This window comes from Lithobates pipiens, unplaced genomic scaffold, assembly GCF_037356315.1.
Source record: "Lithobates pipiens isolate NorthernLeopardFrog02 unplaced genomic scaffold, aLitPip1_a1.2 Scaffold_79, whole genome shotgun sequence".
NCBI lineage: Eukaryota > Metazoa > Chordata > Amphibia > Anura > Ranidae > Lithobates > Lithobates pipiens.
In genome coordinates, this window is record NW_027507902.1 from 768,140 (window position 1) to 783,240 (window position 15,101).

General features: G+C 48.8%; 2 protein-coding genes across 2 annotated transcripts in view; both read right to left on the minus strand.

Annotated features, from left to right (window-relative positions):
• LOC143960006 (uncharacterized) overlaps positions 1 to 15,101 on the minus strand; it is a 269,947-nt gene that overhangs the window by 76,846 nt on the left and 178,000 nt on the right. The window lies entirely within an intron of this gene.
• Positions 1 to 15,101, minus strand: part of LOC143959992 (uncharacterized) — a 67,226-nt gene that overhangs the window by 39,262 nt on the left and 12,863 nt on the right. The gene's annotated exons all lie outside the window — the stretch shown is intronic.

Below are 15,101 nucleotides of genomic sequence, written 5' to 3' on the forward strand. Positions count from 1 at the left end.
GTGCGCCATTGAGGGACCCCAGATGTTTGGTGTCCCAATAAATCCCCTTAAAATTAAGAAAATATCTCTGACACTTGGGGACCACCAATGGTTTCTTTAGGGAGATCTCTGACAAGTGGGGACCACCAATGGTTTATTGAGGGAAATCTGACAATTGGGGACCACCAATGGTTTTGTGTGGGAAATCTATAAGAATTGGGGACCACCAATGGTTTCTTTAGGGAGATCTCTGACAATTGCGGACCACCAATGGTTTCCTTAGGGAGATCTCTGACATTTGGGGGCCACCAATGGTTTATTGTGGGAAATCTCTGACAATTGGGAACCACCAATGGTTTCTTTAAGGAGATCTCTTGATAGTGGGGGACCACCAATGTTTTATTGAGGGAAATCTGACAATTGGGGACCACCAATGGTTTCTTGTGGGAAATCTCTGAGAATTGGGAACCACCAATGGTTTCTTTAGGGAGATCTCTGACAATTGGGGGCCACCAATGGTTTCTTTAGGGAGATCTCTGACAATTGGGGGCCACCAATGGTTTCTTGAGGAAAATCTGACAATTGGGGGCCACCAATGGTTTCTTGTGGGAAATCTATGAGAATTGGGAACCACCAATGGTTTCTTTAGAGAGATCTCTGACAATTGGGGGCCACCAATGATTTCTTTAGGGAGAGCTCTGACAATTTGGGGCCACCAATGGTTTCTTGTGGGAAATCTCTGAGAATTGGGAACCACCAATGGTTTCTTTACGGAGATCTCTGACAATTGGGGGCCACCAATGGTTTCTTGAGGAAAATCTGACAATTGGGGACCACCAATGGTTTCTTGTGGGAAATCTATGAGAATTGGGGACCACCAATGGTTTCTTTAGGGAGATCTCTGACAATGGTTTATTGAGGGAAATCTCACAATTGGGGACCACCAATGGTTTCTTTAGGGAGATCTCTGACAATTGGGGACCACCAATGGTTTCTTTAGCGAGATCTCTGACAATTGGGGACCACCAATGGTTTCTTTAGCGAGATCTCTGACAATTGGGGACCACCAATGGTTTCTTTAGCGAGATCTCTGACAATTGGGGACCACCAATGGTTTCTTGTGGGAAATCTACGAGAATTGGGGACCACCAATGGTTTCTTTAGCGAGATCTCTGACAATTGGGGACCACCAATGGTTTCTTGTGGGAAATCTATGAGAATTGGGGACCACCAATGGTTTCTTTAGCGAGATCTCTGACAATTGGGGACCACCAATGGTTTCTTGTGGGAAATCTACGAGAATTGGGGACCACCAATGGTTTCTTTAGCGAGATCTCTGACAATTGGGGACCACCAATGGTTTCTTTAGCGAGATCTCTGACAATGGGGGACCACCAATGGTTTCTTGAGGCACATAACCTTGAAGATGAGATGCCCGTCATTTGTCTGGGGACATCTACCACGTTGATATCCTTTCTATACTTAGTTTTAGGGGTTGATTTACTAAAACTGGAGCACTCAGAATCTGGTGCAGTTCTGTATAGGAACCAATCAGCTTCGAGTTTATTTTTTTTGTCAAAGTTTCATTGTACAAGCTGAAGTTTACATCGAGGGGAAAAAATGGGATTTTTATATACAGCTTACCTGTAAAATCCTTTTCTTGAGAGTACATCACGGGACACAGGAGCTTCATTACATAGTGGGTTATATAGGCACCTCTGGTGATTGGACACTGATTGACCCTAATTAAGGAGAATTCCTCCCCTATATAACCCCTCCCATCTGGGAGGCACCTCAGTTTTGTAGCAAAGCAATAAGAAACCACGTAAAACCCAAGAGGGGCGGGAGCCCTGTGTCCCGTGATGTACTCCCAAGAAAAGGATTTTACAGGTAAGCTGTAAATAAAAATCCAATTTTCTTGATCATACATCACGGGACACAGGAGCTTCATTACATAGTGGGATGTCCCATAGCAATGCTCAGGTTGAGGGGAGGGAGACACAGATCATAAACATAGACCGCCAGGGACCTGAGGACCTAAACTGCAGCCTGCAGTACACTGCGCCCGAAGGCGATATCCTCTTGCCCTCTGACATCCACCTGATAGAATCTGGTGAATGTGTGGACTGATGACCAAGTCGCAGCCTTACAGATCTGAGCCAGGGAGGCCTGGTGATGCACTGCCCAAGAAGCACTGACAGCCCTAGTAGAGTGCGCTTTCACCTGAAAAGGAGGAATCTTCCCCTTTAAGCCATAGGCCTGAGAAATAACTTGTCTGATCCACCTTGAGAGAGTGGACTTTGACACTGCCTGACCCTTTCTGGGGCCTTCCGGCAGAATAAATAAGCAATCAGTTTTCCTTATCTCAGAAGTTGCTTGAAGATAAACACTGATTGCTCTAACCACATCCAAAGTGTGAAAAGACTCTTCCTCTGTGGACTGAGGGTCCGGAAAAAAGGATGGTAGGATTATATCCTGATTCAGATGGAAACCCGAAACCACCTTAGGTAGAAAGGACCTGTTGGGACGCATGACCACCCGGTCCTTATGGATAATTAAATACGGCTCCTTACTGAAAAGAGCTGCCAACTCTGATACTCTTCTAGCCGTGGATATGGCTACTAAGAAGATCAGCTTTTTAGTCAGGAGAGCTAAAGAAGCTAGATGCAGAGGTTCAAATGGTTGCCCCTGTAAGGCCGAGAGAACCAAATTCAGATCCCATGGGCATACTGGAGGTTTAACTGGCGGTTTTGTCCGCATAGCCCCCTGGATAAAAGCCCGTACCAGGGAATGTGATGCAAGCGGTTTTTGAAAAAATACCGACAGGGCCGAAATCTGCACTTTAATAGTGCTTATGGCCAAATTCATTTCTAGGCCTGACTGGAGAAAGGCCAAGATTCTGTTAATGACATACTTTCTAGGATGCCACCTCCTGAGTTCACACCAGGAAACATATGTCCTCCAGATTTTGTAATAAATACGCCTGGAGGCCGGCTTTCTGGCATTGACCAGAGTAGAAAGGACTGGCCCCGAAAGGCCACGGTCTCTCAGAATGTGGGTCTCAGCAGCCAAACCGTCAAATTCAGACTGCGTAAAGCAGAATGGTAGATTGGACCCTGTGAGAGCAGATCTGGCCGGAGAGGGAGGGTCCATGGCCTGCCTACTGCCAACTTCATGATTTCTGCAAACCATGATCGCCTGGGCCAAGCCGAGGCCACCAAAAGGACCGACTTCGTCTCCCTCTTGACCCTTCCCAAGAACCTCGATAACAGCGGGCTCGGGGGGAAGGCATAGATCAGATTGTACTGATCCCAGGGAACCGTCAGAGCATCTGACCCCTGAGCAAGTGCATCTCTTCTCCTTGACACAAACTTGTCCAGTTTCCTGTTGAACCTGGATGCAAACAGATCTACGTCTGGAGTGCCCCACTTGTGACATATGTTCTGAAACACGTCGGGGTGCAGAGCCCATTCGCCTGGGCACAACTGCTGGCGGCTGAGATAATCCGCCTACCAATTCTCCACTCCTGGGATGAAGACTGCAGAAAGACACGGAACATGCTTTTCTGCCCAGACAAGTATGCGATTCACCTCCTTTTGGGCCACCAGACTTCTGGTACCGCCCTGGTGATTGATATAAGCCACTGCGGTGGCATTGTCGGACTGAACCCGAACCGGGAAACCTCGCAGTCTGTAAGACCACTCTATGAGTGCCATGTAAACTGCCCGAATCTCCAAGATATTTATGGGCAGTAGACTTTCGGTCGCAGACCATTTCCCCTGCGAGCACGTTCCCTCCAATACAGCTCCCCAGCCTGTCAGGCTGGCATCTGTTGTGATAATCTTCCATGAGAGAGGAAGAAAAGTTTTGCCTTTCAGCAAATTCCTGGTTTGTAACCACCAGACAAGACTTTTGCGTGTCCCTGGGGATAAACGCATAGGAAGATCCAGGGATTGGGGCTTCCTGTTCCAAGCCGCAAGGATGCATCCTTGCAGAGGCCTTGAGTGGAACTGGGCGAATGGGACGGCCTCGAAGGAGGCGACCATCTTTCCCAATAGTCTCATGCACAACCGAATGGAGGAAGATCTTCTGCCCAGAATCAGGCGCACCAGATCTCCAATGGCCAAGGCCTTTAGCCTTGGCAGAAACACCCTGCCTTGAGCGGTGTCGATGATCATACCCAGGTATTCAAACCTGGTAGTCGGTTGTAGGGACGACTTTTCTAGGTTTATAATCCAACCTAGGCGTTCTAGATGTTCTAGCGTTTTGGTGACGCTGCGACTTAGGAACGCTGCAGTTCTCTCCACGAGAAGCAAGTCGTCTAGATAAGCCATGACGGCTATACCCTGAACTCTTAAGATTGCTAAGAGAGGGTCCAGAATCTTTGTGAAGACTCGAGGGGCTGTAGTATGCCCGAACGGCAAGGCCACAAATTGAAAATGGCGCTGCTCTACCGCGAACCTTAGAAATTTCTGGTTGTGCGGGAAAAATTGGCACATGGAGATATGCATCTTTGATATCTATTGATGCCATGAACTCTCCCCCTTGCAGGGAGGAGACCACAGTGCGGATTGACTGCATCCGGAAGGTCTGGATGTGTAAAAACCGGTTTAGGTCTTTCAGATCCAGGATAGGTCTGACACTTCCATTTGGTTTTGGAACGGTGAAGAGATTTGAATAAAACCCTGAACCCTGATCTTTCGGGCTCACTTCTACTCTCACACCCTGGGATAGTAATTGATCTAAGGCCAGGAATAGCGGTTTTTGCTTTACTGGATCCCTGGGGATCCTTGACCTTAGGAAACGAGAAGGTGGAATCTCCTGAAACTCTAGCTTGTAGCCCAGAGATACTGAAGAGATCACCCACTTGTCCTGAATCTCTTCCCGCCAGGCGCCTGCAAACTGCAGGAGCCTTCCCCCCACTCTGCCGAGCGGGGGCGCCCCTTCACAAGGAGGTTTTGGGGCTCTGCTTGGCAGGCTTTCGCCCCCAAGTCTTTTCCTGCCCCTGGGCTCGGCCTTGAGCCTTTCTAGTAGAGGAGGGCTGAGAAGGCCGTCGCCACTGTTTAGAGCTTGATGCTTCGGGAGAGAGAGCACGCCTGAATGAAGGACGCTTGCTCTTTTTGACTGGAAGGAGAGTAGACTTACCTCCTGAAATATTTTGGACGAATTTATCTAATTCTTCCCCAAACAAACGCTCCCCTTTAAACGGGAACCCAGTCAAATGCTTTTTGCATGACAGCTCAGCTGCCCAATTCTTTAGCCATAGAGCCCTACGCATGTGTACCAACATGAGGGACAAACGCGATGCTTGTTGGACAGAATCCAAAATCGCATCAATTATGAAACACAAGATGTGAGGCAATTCTGCATATTTCTCTACTTCCTCACTGGGAAGGAGTCCAAACATCTGTTTAACCTGTTCCTTGAGGAACTGACACAACCCCACGGCTGCGACTGTAGGCTGCACCACAGCGCCAGCCATGGAAAAGGAGGTTTTTAATAAGGTTTCCAGCCTTTTGTCAGCTGGATCCTTGAATACCTGCGCATTATCCAAAGGACAAGTTAGGTTTTTATTCAGACAAGAAACAGCCGCATCGACAGATGGGACCCCCCACTTCTTGGTGAAACTTTCCTCCACAGGATAATGCATGGAAAACCTCTTGGGAGGAGTAAACAGTTTATCGGGATGTCCCCAATCCTCATACATCAAGTTAGCCATTAAAGGATGAATTGGGAAGGAACAAGCAGTCTGTGGGGCTTTCCTGACTCCCAGGGAAGAGACAGAGGACGTAGCGACTTCAGCAGCAGGCATTCTGAACGTGGTACGCACCAATTCAGTGTAATACTGCACCTGCTTTCTGAGTGCCTGGGAGGAGGGGACTGACTCCTCATCCTCTGACTGATCCGACTGCTCATGATCCCTATCCAAAGATAGGGATCCCTCCTCATTTTCAGAAGAACTATCCGAGAGAGGGATTTCAGCAGAGGGAGGGGATCTACCCCTTTTCCTGCTATCTTTTAGGGAAGCAGAAATAAAATTCATGATTCTCCCTTCAAAACCCTCCAATGTAGCCCTAAGGGAGTCCTCAGTGACATAGACCGGGGCTGCGACATTAGGAGAGGCTGCAAAGCCTGACAGCTGCACTGACTCGTCTTGAGAGGCTGGCTCCAGTCTTGCAGAGGGGGATGGTAATTTACAGGCACTTTTGGAACCCCTGGACCTAGGCGGTGACTTGCCAGTGCTCTTATTACCTCCCCCTGAGACCCTCTTACGAGGAGACATAGTACTAAGCTACAAAGCAGAGGTACTAGTACAAGTGCGATCACTGTTGCGCTTAAAGTCTCACAATAAATAAATATATGCTTAAACTGCACAACCTGAAGCTGAGTAGGTGTCTTAAGGTTTGCCTGGATCCAATCCCCACGGATGCTTACAGCCCACAGCTCCTGTGTCTCCAGTTACAGTCCCCTGACGCTCTGGGCTTTTAAAACTGCCGCCTGGCGCCTGCGCAGTACAGCGCCGTGCACACTGACGTGCACGGCTCGCAACCACACCCCCCCTCCTCCATAAGGCCGGGAGCGCGCCCGGCGCGCGTGCACGCGCCCGCGCACGTGGACCGCGGAATCCGGGGGGGGAGGAGAACCCAAAACGGAGCAGCGTGGGACCCCTGAACTGCGTGGGACCCCTGTTTACCTTCATCTGTGGCAGGGACTGCAATGGAGACGTGAGTAGCTGAAGAAACCAGGCTTTCACTGAGCGTGTGTATTGAAAGGCATGTAAGTATGCATCAGGCTGCTCTTACTCCCTCTAGTGGTGGAAACCAGGTAAGACATACAACTACTCACAATGAAGAAATCCATTCATATATTTAAATATACAGGATGACTTCCCTTACCTGTCCCCGCCGCAGGAATTGCTGAACCAGACCAATTCCAGCCTTCACCCATCATGGCGGGTATTGTTAGCCAACCTTCAGGTATATCTGGGGCTCTTACGAAAAGAACCTCCCACCTGGGCCATGTAAAAAGCTCTGCCAGAAACTTTCGTGCGCTCTGTATAAACAGTACACCAAGTCTGGTTTTCCCAGAGCCCAGTCTTCCAATGGAGAGGACTTATAGGCAAAACCTCGCTTCTTCGGCAGACGAGGCCCGGGTACCATACCATCTTGGGAGTCAAATATCGGCCCGAGGTATGGATCCGGTTTGATGTAGCCCTTCGGCCCTCGCAGGGACCTGCATAGAGCTAAAGTTTTACGTGACCATCACCCAGACACTGGCGAAAAAACTGAGGTGCCTCCCAGATGGGAGGGGTTATATAGGGGAGGAATTCTCCTTAATTAGGGTCAACCAGTGTCCAATCACCAGAGGTGCCTATATAACCCACTATGTAATGAAGCTCCTGTGTCCCGTGATGTATGATCAAGAAAAGTATTTTATCGGCTGCTGATTTTGTATGTTTGCCCCACTGACAAAGAAACGATCGGTCTGTAATTTTATTGGTCGGTTTATTATAACAGAGAGAGAATAACAACAAAAATATCCAGAAAAACACATTTCAAAAAAGTTATACATTGATTTGCATTTTAATGAGTGAAAGAAGAATTTTATCTCCTACCAATCAGTGAGGTTTCTGGCTCCCAGGTGTCTTCTATACAGGTAAAAAGCTGAGATTAGGAGAACTCTCTTAAAGGGAGTGCTCCTAATCTCAGCTTGTTACCTGTATAAAAGACACCTGTCCACAGAATCAATCAGATTCCAATCTCTCCACCATGGCCAAGACCAAAGAGCTGTCCAAGGATGTCGGGGGCAAGACTGTAGACCAGGGGGTCTCAAACTGGTGGCCCTCCAGCTGTTCCAAAACTACAAGTCCCATCATCCCTCTAACAGTGGGAGTTATGCTTGTAACTGTCAGCCTTGCAATGCCTCATGGGACTTGTAGTTTTTCACAACAGCTGGAGGGCCACCAGTTTGAGACCCCAGCTGTAGACCTACACAAGGCTGGAATGAGCTACAAGACCATCGCCAAGCAGCTTGGTGAGAGGTGACAACAGTTGGTGCGATTATTATTCCCAAATGGAAGAAACACAAAATAACCGTCTCCCTCGTTCTGGGCTCTCGGTCTGTTGTCTTGGTCTGGGGCTCCATATGGAAGATCTCACCTCGTGGAGGATCAATGATCAGGAGAACGGTGAGGAATCCGCCCAGAACTACACGGGAGAATCTTCTCCATGATCTCAGCTGGGACCATAGTCACCAAGAGAACAATCGGTAACACACTACACCGTGAGGGACTGAAATCCTGCAGCCCCCGCAAGGCTTCCCTGCTGAAGAAAACACATGTACAGGTCCGTCTGTGGTCAGATGAGGCCAAAATCCAGCTCTTTGGCGTCAACTCAACTCGTCATATAGCAATTATTGGGTGGCTGTACACTCAATACTTGCATAAAAACGGCTTTATTGTAGAACAAAGTCCATAAAAAACAACCACAACTGATCAGGCAGGGGGGAGGGAAAAGGTAGGTTGACGCGTTTCACACGTAAAGTTCGTGCTTTCTCAATATCACTCAACTCGTCGTGTTTGGAGGAAGAGGAATGGAGGAAGAGGACCCCAAGAACACCATCCCCCACCGTCATACATGGAAGTGGAAACATTATGCTTTGGGGGTTGTTTTTTTTTTGGGGGGAGGTTTTGCTAAGGGCACAGGACAACTTTACCGCATCAAATGGGACGATGGACGGGGCCATGTACCGTGAAATCTTGGGTGGGAACCTCCTTCCCTCAGCCAGCATGAAAATGACTCAAAACACAAGGCCAAGACAACAAAGGAGTGTCTCAAGAAGAAGCACATGAAGGTCCCGGAGTGGCCTAGCCGGTCTCCAGACCTCCTAATCCCATGGAAAATCTGTGGAGGGAGCTGAAGGTTGGAGTCACCAAACGTCAGCCTGGAAACCTTCATGATTTGGAAGACAAACCTGGTGGAAACATCTGACCTCTGTGATCACCAAGAAGGGTTTCTCCACCGACTACAAAGTCAAGTTCTGTGAAGGGTTCACATACTTATTTCACTCATTAAAATGCAAATCAATTTATAATTTTTTTTAAATCTTTTTTTTTGTGATATTTTTGTTATTATTCCGCCTCTCTCCGACCATGAAATCTGATCGTTTGTCAGTTGGCGAACGTACAAAATCAGCAGCCAATCAAATACTTTTTTTTCCCCCTCACTGTAGAAGCCGATTGGCCGCCGTGCGCAGCTGCACCAGATTCGGAGTGCTCCCGTTTTTAGTAAATCTCCCCCATTATCCACACCACATAACTGCAAAGACCACCTCCAAACCAGTCTAGGACCATAAAACTGACTTCTACGGCCGAGCCACTGGAGAAACACGAGAATCATGGGGGCGTGTCCCGAAAAGTCATTGTAACCAATCAAAAGGTTTGTTTGTTGCAGTCAGATATGCTTGGGTGATTGCCGATTGGCTTCCTCTTTGTAGGCGTTTACAGAAAGACTCAGGTAAAGTCTCGGAGTCTTCATGCTTTGCCTCTCGGGAAGGGAACGGTGGCACTGAAATAGGTTGTGGAGAAGCTGATCTCACCCAGCAGGGGGCTCCACCTGTCTGCAGGGTGGATGGTTCCTCTGCTGTGACCACCGGGGTCCGCTTATAATGATGTCAGATACAGAATTGTAAACCTGAAAATTTACACATTTTAAGCCAATCACAACAGATCCAAAACCAACGTCTACTGACGTGAAGGTCCCACGGATGAGCTGGATGAGAAAGTCCTAACTAGCAATGACAACTCGTGGTGTGCTGACTCTATGGCAGGAGGAGGAGGGAGGGAGGGAGTGGCCTGTCATTGTGTATACGCCCACATGTGTGACTCTATAGTCACATGGGCTGCTCAGATGTGATAGGAAGGAAATGCTCAGCAGAGAAACTCACTGAAAACTGAGCATGTGCAGAGCTGCCACCACTGCTCTGCAAAATCCCTAGCTGCATTGGGGACATGGACAGAAGGGGGGGATAGAGAGCAGCGGGATCAACCAGGACTTTTGCAGAATACAGAAAGGGAATCTCCTAGTGATGAGTGATTATGAACAGCATGGAATACAGAGCATCCAGGAAGTATTCACAGAGCTTCACTTTCTTCACATTTTGTTATGTTACAGCTTTATTCCAAAATGGATTCAATTATTTCCTCCCATGTACACGGTAGGAGCCTGTGATACTTATTTACATGGGAGGAGCCTGTGATACTTGTGTACCTGGGAGGAGCCTCTGATACTTGTGTACCTGGGAGGAGCCTCTGATACTTGTGTACGTGGGAGGAGCCTCTGATACTTGTGTACGTGGGAGGAGCCTCTGATACTTGTGTACGTGGGAGGAGCCTCTGATACTTGTGTACCTGGGAGGAGCCTCTGATACTTGTGTACGTGGGAGGAGCCTCTGATACTTGTGTACCTGGGAGGAGCCTCTGATACTTGTGTACCTGGGAGGAGCCTCTGATACTTGTGTACGTGGGAGGAGCCTCTGATACTTGTGTACGTGGGAGGAGCCTCTGATACTTGTGTACCTGGGAGGAGCCTCTGATACTTGTGTACGTGGGAGGAGCCTCTGATACTTGTGTATGTGGGAGGAGCCTCTGATACTTGTGCACGTGGTAGGAGCCTGTGATACTTGTGCACGTGGGAGGAGCCTCTGATACTTGTGTACATGGGAGGAGCCTCTGATACTTGTGTACGTGGGAGGAGCCTCTGATACTTGTGTACGTGGTAGGAGCCTGTGATACTTGTGCACGTGGGAGGAGCCTGTGATACTTGTGCACGTGGGAGGAGCCTGTGATACTTGTGCACGTGGGAGGAGCCTGTGATACTTGTGTACCTGGGAGGAGCCTGTGATACTTGTGTACCTGGGAGGAGCCTCTGATACTTGTGTACGTGGGAGGAGCCTCTGATACTTGTGTACGTGGGAGGAGCCTGTGATACTTGTGCACATGGGAGGAGCCTGTGATACTTGTGTACGTGGGAGGAGCCTCTGATACTTGTGTACGTGGGAGGAGCCTGTGATACTTGTGCACGTGGTAGGAGCCTGTGATACTTGTGCACATGGGAGGAGCCTGTGATACTTATGCACATGGGAGGAGCCTGTGATACTTATGCACATGGGAGGAGCCTGTGATACTTATGCACATGGGAGGAGCCTGTGATACTTGTGTACATGGGAGGAGCCTGTGATACTTGTGTACCTGGGAGGAGCCTGTGATACTTGTGTACGTGGGAGGAGCCTGTGATACTTATGGACGTGGGAGGAGCCTGTGATACTTATGGACGTGGGAGGAGTATGTGATACTTGTGTACGTGGGAGGAGCCTGTGATACTTATGGATGTGGGAGGAGCCTGTGATACTTGTGTACGTGGGAGGAGTCTGATACTTGTGTACGTGGGAGGAGTCCGATACTTGTGTACGTGGGAGGAGTCTGATACTTGTGTACGTGGGAGGAGTCTGATACTTATGTACATGGGAGGAGCCTGTGATACTTGTGTACATGGGAGGAGCCTGTGATACTTGTGTACCTGGGAGGAGCCTGTGATACTTGTGTACGTGGGAGGAGCCTGTGATACTTGTGTACGTGGGAGGAGCCTGTGATACTTATGGACGTGGGAGGAGCCTGTGATACTTGTGTACATGGGAGGAGCCTGTGATACTTGTGTACATGGGAGGAGCCTGTGATACTTGTGTACCTGGGAGGAGCCTGTGATACTTGTGTACCTGGGAGGAGCCTGTGATACTTGTGTACGTGGGAGGAGCCTGTGATACTTGTGTACGTGGGAGGAGCCTGTGATACTTATGGACGTGGGAGGAGCCTGTGATACTTGTGTACATGGGAGGAGCCTGTGATACTTGTGTACCTGGGAGGAGCCTGTGATACTTGTGTACCTGGGAGGAGCCTGTGATACTTGTGTACGTGGGAGGAGCCTGTGATACTTATGGACGTGGGAAGAGCCTGTGATACTTATGGACGTGGGAGGAGTCTGTGATACTTGTGTACATGGGAGGAGCCTGTGATACTTATGGATGTGGGAGGAGCCTGTGATACTTGTGTACGTGGGAGGAGTCCGATACTTGTGTAGGTGGGAGGAGTCCGATACTTGTGTACGTGGGAGGAGTCTGATACTTGTGTACGTGAGATTTTTTCCTAAATTTACAAAGATTTCAAACAAACTTCTCTCACGTTGTCATTATGGGGGATGGTTTGTAGAATTTTGAGGAAAATGATGAATTTAGTCATTTTTGGAATAAGGCCGCAACATAACAAAATGTGGAAAAAGCGAAGCCTTCAATTCGAACCGACTGCAGAACATGAAATGGGCTCCTTGGTGAGGCCGCCGAGGCCGGACACGCCGGACCTGCATAGGCCAGGAAGCCAAGTCGATGTCCTCCAGTCGGGGGGTGAAGGTTTTTTTGGGGGATGGGAGATTTGGATTCAGATTTTTCTGTAACTTTATGAATCACAAACGCCCCCCAATGTGAGGATTCTCTTTATTTGATTCATCGGAGGAAAACTCCGCAGACATTCAACTTCACGTCTTCAACGTCTCACAAGTTCAATAAATAGAAATATTTTACTAAAAAAAAAAAAAATAATAATACGTTTTTGGAGTATTGAGGTCTCTAATGTCACGGAGATTCTCTGCAGCTGATTGGACAATCGTTCATAGGATTCGGAGAGTGGAGAGTCGCAGACGGATCCGGCATTGGAGGCTCCATGGCCTGAGCAGCCCACGTCCTAACAAGAGCTGAGCTAATGTGACAGAGCGCTCCAGATGTGTGCCATGCTGCCCCCATATAGCGATTGTTGTGCTATCTTGTCAAAAGTATTGGGACACCTGCCTTTACACGCACATGACCTTTAATGGCATCCCAGTCTTAGTCCGGAGGGTTCAGTATTGAGTTGGCCCTTTGCGGCTATAACAGCTTCACCTCTTCTGGGAAGGCCGTCCACAAGGTTTAGGAGGGTGTCTATGGGAATGTTTGACCATTCTTCCAGAAGAGCATTTGTGAGGTCAGGCACTGATGTTGGACGAGAAGGCCTGGCTCGCAGTCTCCGCTCTAATTCATCCCAAAGGAGTTCTATGGGTTTGATGTCAGCACTCTGTGCAGGCCAGTCAAATTCCTCCACCCCAAACTCACTCATCTAAGTCTTTATGGGCCTTGCTTTGTGCACTGGTGAGCAGTCATGTTGGAACAGGAAGGGGCCGTCCCCAAACTGTTCCCACAAAGTTGGGATCATGAAATGGTCCAAAATGTCTTGGTATGCTGATGCCTTAAGAGTTCCCTTCACTGGAACTAAGGGGCCAAGCCCAACCCCTGAAAAAAAAACAACAACCTCACACCATAATCCCCCCTCCCCCACTCCATAATCCCCCCTTTGACACCATAATCCCCCTCCCCCCACTCCATAATCCCCTCATTTGGACCAGTGCACAAAGCAAGGTATATAAAGACATGGATGAGTGAGTTTGGGGTGGAGGAACTTGACTGGCCTGCACAGAGCCCTGACCTCAACCTGATAGAATACCTTTGGGTTGAATTAGAGGGGAGACTGTGAGCCAGGCCTTCTCCTCCAACATCAGTGCCTGACCTCACAAATGCTCTTCTGGAAGAATGGTCAAACATTCCCATAGACACCCTCCTAAACCTTGTGGACGGCCTTCCCAGAAGAGGTGAAGCTGTTATAGCGGCAAAGGGCCAACTCAATATTGAACCCTCCGGATGAAGACTGGGATGCCATTAAAGTTCATGTGCGTGTGTAAAGGCAGGCGTCCCAATACTTTAGGTAATATAGTGTATATGAGCACAATGGCAGCTATATGGGGGCAATAGGATCTTCAGGCCATAGCTTTTACTGTGCCCGATTATGCCCACTGACCTTAACCACTTGAGGTACTGCCGGACGCTGTGGATCCCGTTACCAGGAATGAGAGACGGTTGCTGACCCGAGCATTAGCCAGCAGCTCTTGTTAGGACATGTGGCCACGGCCCACCAGACAAATGCCGGGTCTGCCCCGTGGCCTGGCTGGGCCTGCTGCTGACACTTCAGACAGACCCCCAACCCATCTTCAGGGTTCCTCAGCCAAAAAACCTTCCAATGGATATTTATGGCTTTGGATCTGCCTCCTGATGTCATAACTACGGCTGAACCCTCCCCATCACACGCTTGTCTTCACACTTCTAGATCTATTTTCAAAGATTTACGGCTCAACATCCAACTGTCGACTCCGATTTCCAAAACTCTCTGGGCCCTTCACAACCAGACCTCTTCTGCAATCTTCCACCATCTGAACATCCACTTCTATTTGTGAGGTTTTGGGTTGAACGCCCAGCTCTGATCCCTAAAGCAGAACTCCGTGCCAGGCCTTCAGAGCCTGACCTGTCTATAAACTTCGATCTTCACACTTCTAGATCCATTTTGGGTTGACCGTCCAGTTGGGGACTCCGATTCCTAAGGTCGGGCCTTCAGAGCCTGACCTGTCTATAAACTTCGATCTTCACACTTCTAGATACTTTTTGGGTTGACTGTCCATGTTGGGGACTCCGATTCCTAAGGTTGGGCCTTCAGAGCCTGACCTGTCTTTAAACTTCGATCTTCACACTTCTAGATCCATTTTGGGTTGACCATCCAGTTGGGGACTCTGATTCCTAAGGTCGGGCCTTCAGAAACAGACGTCTTCCATGATCTGAACATACAATTCCAGTTCTGGAGGTTTATGGATGAACCTCCAACTGTGCAGATCTGTCTGTGGTCTTCCAGAAATGTCCATGTCATGGTAAGTCTTCCAAGGTCACACTCCTGTGGTAGGAAGCCAGTCCCCACCATCTTCAGAGATCCAGCTCCGAACATAAGAGGTCAAATTCCAGGTTTGGGGCAGAAGTTCCTCTCTGGCCAGGTCACCACAATTGGCATCTCCAATGGGTATTCGGAGAAGAGAGGAAAGTCAGCCAAGAACATGCGACTCATAACATAGTTTGGAAGCCCATAGTGTGCTGTGTGGACCAGCAAAGTATCTGGTGGTGCTTATGAGGAGCCATTCCAGGAGTGGAGCCATTGGCATTCTTGG